The following is a 6755-nucleotide window of genomic DNA, read 5'->3' on the forward strand; positions in this document are numbered from 1 at the left end:
AATTTATAGAATGCAACCCGCAGCACACTAGATGTGCATTAATATTGCATAACCTTTACGAAGTACGACGTCCAAAAATATTAAATTTTTTTTATATTGAGGCAAAAAGTGAGAAGACATAAATTAATAATAGTGCAACCTGCAATACACTGAATATGTACTGATGTTGCATAACCTTCACGAAGTACTACGTTTAAATATAAATTAATATTATTGCGACCCGCAATACACTAAATTTGTATTAATATTGCATAACCTACACGAAGTACGACGTTCAAGAATATTAAAGAATTTTATTTCTGTGGTATATAATAAAAAAAACAGCAAATTTTTTTGCAAATTACGTATCTCTAAATAAATGTAAACATTTAGCAACTAATCAAAATTGTTTTTTTGCCTAGACATTAAAGTAAATCATAAAAATACATTAAATTTATAAAATGCAACCCGCAGCACAACAGATGTGCATCAATATTGCATAACTTTTACGAAGTACGACGTCCAAAAATATTACATTATTTTTATATTAAGGTAAAAAGTGAGAAAACATAAATTAATAATAATGCAACCTGCAATACACTTAATATGTACTGATGTTGCATAACCTTCACGAAGTACTACGTTCAAGTATAAATTAATATTATTGCGACCCGCAATACACTAAATTTGTATCAATATTGCATAACTTACACGAAGTACAACGTTCAAAAATATTAAATATTTTATTTGTAGTTTGCATATAATAAAAAAAAACAAATTTTTATGTAAATTACGTATCTGTAAATAAACGTACACATTTAACAATTAAATAAACTTAGTATTTTGGCCTAGATATTAAATTAAAACATAAAAATGCATAATATTACACACACAGCATAATACACACACAGCCAGGTACACATTGTTTATATAAAAATTTCTAGTATGCAATGCAACTTGGGCTAACCAACATGAACTTACTCTATTTTATCATTACAAATAAATTTACCTCTCTAAAAACTCTCACTCTTCTCACCACAATTTAATACACTTTAGTAGTGTACAGCCTTATTTCTCTCTCTCAAGTAACAAAAAGACGATGGTGTGGTTGGTGATAGTGATAGAAACCAATTAGTCTTAAAGAGTAAGAGTAATAGAGTAAGAGATGAATAATACAAGAAAGAGGAAAGAGGAAAGAAAGAGAAAGAAAAGAGAAAGAAGACAGAGAGAGAGAGAAAAAGAAAGAAAAAAATTAAAAGGAAGAAGATAGATGATAGAGAGAGAGAGAGAGAGAGAGAGAGAGAGAGAGAGAGGAAGAGTAGAAGAAAGCCAGCAAATTATTCGAACGACATACTTCGTTCTACGGACTTAGCACATAGCTCTCGCCTAGCACATAGCTCTCGCCTAGCACATAGCGCTCGCCTTGCACCATTCACTGCTTAATAACTACTGCATATAATAAGTCACGATTGCTCATGTGGTAAAATAGTGATGACACAATCATTTTGTTTAAAGGTATGCAACCAACAATACACGAAACGCGCGCTAAAGTTGCCTAAAACCACGAAGTACTACGTATACTTTAATTGTAACGCAACTCGTTTCACAGTAAACGTGTATGAAAATTGCCTATATTCAAGAAGTACTACATTTGTTTAAATATTGTATTAGTGTTACGAAGTACGACGTTTAAATATTATGAATTATTTTTAGTTGTATATAAAATCATAGCTATTTTTGTAAATTAATAATGCAACCCGCAATACACCAAATGTGTATTAATATTGCCTAACTTGTACGAAGTACAACGTTCATTTAAGTGCATTAAGTATGGTGCTCTGTGCGATGAAATACGACGTTCATGTGACCATAAAGTAACAAACGAAGTACGGCGCTCACAAATGCAGCGCTCAAAATTATTGTTTCATTGCACGACGTTTGCTTTGTTTCTGACTGCGACAAAATGCAGCGTTCATTTGATTTTGTACATAGTACAGACAAAGTACGACGTTTACGAAGTACGGCACTCAAGATCGTGATTTTCTTGTACGACGTTTATTTGCACGTGCTGCCGATTGCGACGAAGTACAGCGTTCAATTGACTTTGTACATAGTACAGACGAAGTACGACGTTTGCGAAGTACGGCACTCAAAATCATGATTTTCTTGTTCGACGTTTATTTGCACTTGCTGTCGACTGCGACGAAGTTTAGCGTTCATTTGACTTTGTACATAGTACAGACGAAGTACGACGTTTGCGAAGTACGGCACTCAAAATCGTGATTTTCTTGTACGACGTTTATTTGCATGTGCTGCCGACTGCGACGGAGTACAGCGTTCAATTGACTTTGTACATAGTACAGACGAAGTACGACGTTTGCGAAGTACGGCACTCAAAATTGTGATTTTCTTGTACGACGTTTATTTGCACGTGCTGCCGACTGCGACGAAGTACAGCGTTTAATTGACTTTGTACATAGTACAGACGAAGTACGACGTTTGCGAAGTACGGCACTCAAAATCGTGATTTTCTTGTAAGACGTTTATTTGCAGTTGCTTCCGACTGCGACGAAGTTTAGCGTTCAATTGACTTTGTACATGGTACAGACGAAGTACGACGTTTGCGAAGTACGGCACTCAAAATCATTATTTTCTTGTACGACGTTTATTTGCACTTGCTGCCGACTGCGACGAATAACAGCGTTCAATTGACTTTGTACATAGTACAGACGAAGTACGACGTTTGCAAAGTACGGCACTCAAAATCACGATTTTCTTGTAAGACGATTATTTGCAGTTGCTTCCGACTGCGACGAAATGCAGCGTTCATAGTACAAACGAAGTACGACGTTCACAAAGTAATGAAGTAAAACGTAAACATTAAATAATAATAATGCAACCCACAATACATTAATTGTGTATCAAAATTGCATAACTTTTACGAAGTACAACGTTCAAAAATATTAAAGAATTTTATTTCTGTGGTATATAATAAAAAACCAGCAAATTTTTTTGCAAATTACGTATCTGTAAATAAATGTAAACATTTAGCAACTAATCAAAATTGTTTTTTTGCTTAGATATTAAAGTAAAACATAAAAATATATTAAATTTATAGAATGCAACCCGCAGCACACTAGATGTGCATTAATATTGCATAACCTTTACGAAGTACGACGTCCAAAAATATTAAATTTTTTTTATATTGAGGCAAAAAGTGAGAAGACATAAATTAATAATAGTGCAACCTGCAATACACTGAATATGTACTGATGTTGCATAACCTTCACGAAGTACTACGTTTAAATATAAATTAATATTATTGCGACCCGCAATACACTAAATTTGTATTAATATTGCATAACCTACACGAAGTACGACGTTCAAGAATATTAAAGAATTTTATTTCTGTGGTATATAATAAAAAAAACAGCAAATTTTTTTGCAAATTACGTATCTCTAAATAAATGTAAACATTTAGCAACTAATCAAAATTGTTTTTTTGCCTAGACATTAAAGTAAATCATAAAAATACATTAAATTTATAAAATGCAACCCGCAGCACAACAGATGTGCATCAATATTGCATAACTTTTACGAAGTACGACGTCCAAAAATATTACATTATTTTTATATTAAGGTAAAAAGTGAGAAAACATAAATTAATAATAATGCAACCTGCAATACACTTAATATGTACTGATGTTGCATAACCTTCACGAAGTACTACGTTCAAGTATAAATTAATATTATTGCGACCCGCAATACACTAAATTTGTATCAATATTGCATAACTTACACGAAGTACAACGTTCAAAAATATTAAATATTTTATTTGTAGTTTGCATATAATAAAAAAAAACAAATTTTTATGTAAATTACGTATCTGTAAATAAACGTACACATTTAACAATTAAATAAACTTAGTATTTTGGCCTAGATATTAAATTAAAACATAAAAATGCATAATATTTATTAAAATGCAACTTGCAATACACCAAATGTGTATGAATATTGCATAACCTTTGCGAAGTACGACGTTCACGAAGTACGTCGTTTACGAAGTGCGACGTTCACGAAGTACGTCGTTTACGAAGTGCGACGTTCACGAAGTGCGACGTTCACGAAGTACGTCGTTTACGAAGTGCGACGTTCGCGAAGTACGACGTCTACACATTAGGGCACTCAAAATTATTGTTAGGTTGTACGACATTCAGACGTTCCAACTGCGACTAACTACAGCATTCATTTGACTTTGCACATACGACGAACGAAGTACGACGTTTACGAAGTACGGCGCTTAGAATAATTTTGTTTTTATTAATTAATAATTTTTTTTTAAACAAACGTTTTTATAATTAAATTTTATAATGGTTTAAATATAAAATATGACTTTTTAATATTATCAATATTTAAAATATTTTCTCCCCTTTGTGTGTATGCCTTATAGTTATAGAGCTGTGCGCTTCGGTAGACGTCGCCTGTGGAGCTATGTCAGTGGAGCGGTGCGCATATCCAATACCGAGCGGCTGCCTCGATCGGTGTCGCGCTGGTATATGTATGGTAGTGGTGTGTGTCGATGCGTTGAGTGAGGCGATATGAACGGTGTAACGGTTTAGTCGAAGTTTATCATAAATGACGACGACAAAACGACCGATTATGTATACGTTCTGCATTTGCTTCCAATTTATCGACGTTTATCGCACATTTCCGCTATCGAATTCGAATAGGGCTTTGCTTGCGAGATTGCTTTATTTTGTGATTTTGTGGCTCGCCCAGTTCCCCACAGCGAGATTGCGGATGCGGCAAAACGTATTCTCTTACGTTGGCGGTCCTTATGCAATCAAACTTTGTTGAACTAACAAATGTTTGTGATTTAAACAAACAAAAATAATAAATGCGTCAACTCTCTAATATCCGAGCGAGAATATTTATATAATATTCGTAACGTTTATGGATTCGAAAGAATTTCATAAATTCACGTCGCATTCAATCTTGCGAAGAGTGAAGAGAATGTTTGAACTTTTAAATCGGCAAAGGTAAAAAATAATATTATAAATATTATTATTATGCCTTTATTGACCGATATATGTGTTGTGGTGTTTAACGACTATATCGTACGAAGAAAAGAAGAAATAGCGTGGCGTTACTTTCTTATATGTTAGATTGTTTCGCACAAACGCGCATATTCTTCATCTTTATAAACGATGATGATGAGTATTTTATTCTCTCGTCTGTCTCAAAAAACACAAAAACACAGTTCCCTGGTTGATCCTGCCAGTAGTCATATGCTTGTCTCAAAGATTAAGCCATGCATGTCTCAGTACAAGCCAAATTAAGGTGAAACCGCGAAAGGCTCATTAAATCAGTTATGGTTCCTTAGATCGTACCCACATTTACTTGGATAACTGTGGTAATTCTAGAGCTAATACATGCAAACAGAGCTCCGACCGGAGACGGAAGGAGCGCTTTTATTAGATCAAAACCAATCGGTGGCGGTTTCGCCGTCATCGTACAACTTGGTGAATCTGAATAACTTTACGCTGATCGCACGGTCTCGCACCGGCGACGCATCTTTCAAATGTCTGCCTTATCAACTGTCGATGGTAGGTTCTGCGCCTACCATGGTTGTAACGGGTAACGGGGAATCAGGGTTCGATTCCGGAGAGGGAGCCTGAGAAACGGCTACCACATCCAAGGAAGGCAGCAGGCGCGCAAATTACCCACTCCCGGCACGGGGAGGTAGTGACGAAAAATAACGATACGGGACTCATCCGAGGCCCCGTAATCGGAATGAGTACACTCTAAACCCTTTAACGAGGATCAATTGGAGGGCAAGTCTGGTGCCAGCAGCCGCGGTAATTCCAGCTCCAATAGCGTATATTAAAGTTGTTGCGGTTAAAAAGCTCGTAGTCGAATTTGTGTCCCGCGCCGCCGGTTCATCGTTCGCGGTGTTAACTGGCGTTTCGCGGGACGTCCTGCCGGTGGGCTTAGCTCGAGAGGGCGGCCCAACTCAATCCCGCCGCGGTGCTCTTCATTGAGTGTCGAGGTGGGCCGGCACGTTTACTTTGAACAAATTAGAGTGCTTAAAGCAGGCTAAAACTTCGCCTGAATACTGTGTGCATGGAATAATGGAATAGGACCTCGGTTCTATTTTGTTGGTTTTCGGAACCCCGAGGTAATGATTAATAGGAACGGATGGGGGCATTCGTATTGCGACGTTAGAGGTGAAATTCTTGGATCGTCGCAAGACGGACAGAAGCGAAAGCATTTGCCAAAAACGCTTTCATTGATCAAGAACGAAAGTTAGAGGTTCGAAGGCGATCAGATACCGCCCTAGTTCTAACCATAAACGATGCCAGCTAGCGATCCGCCGACGTTCCTCCGATGACTCGGCGGGCAGCTTCCGGGAAACCAAAGCTTTTGGGTTCCGGGGGAAGTATGGTTGCAAAGCTGAAACTTAAAGGAATTGACGGAAGGGCACCACCAGGAGTGGAGCCTGCGGCTTAATTTGACTCAACACGGGAAACCTCACCAGGCCCGGACACCGGAAGGATTGACAGATTGAGAGCTCTTTCTTGATTCGGTGGGTGGTGGTGCATGGCCGTTCTTAGTTGGTGGAGCGATTTGTCTGGTTAATTCCGATAACGAACGAGACTCTAGCCTGCTAAATAGGCGTATTTCGACATCCCAAATACCCGCTGGAGCCGGGTTCGCCCGGTCTCTATGTGCGGTTTTTACTGTCGGCGTACAAACAATTCTTCTTAGAGGGACAG

The sequence above is a fragment of the Tribolium castaneum genome, unplaced genomic scaffold (assembly GCF_031307605.1).
Source record: "Tribolium castaneum strain GA2 unplaced genomic scaffold, icTriCast1.1 ptg000044l, whole genome shotgun sequence".
NCBI lineage: Eukaryota > Metazoa > Arthropoda > Insecta > Coleoptera > Tenebrionidae > Tribolium > Tribolium castaneum.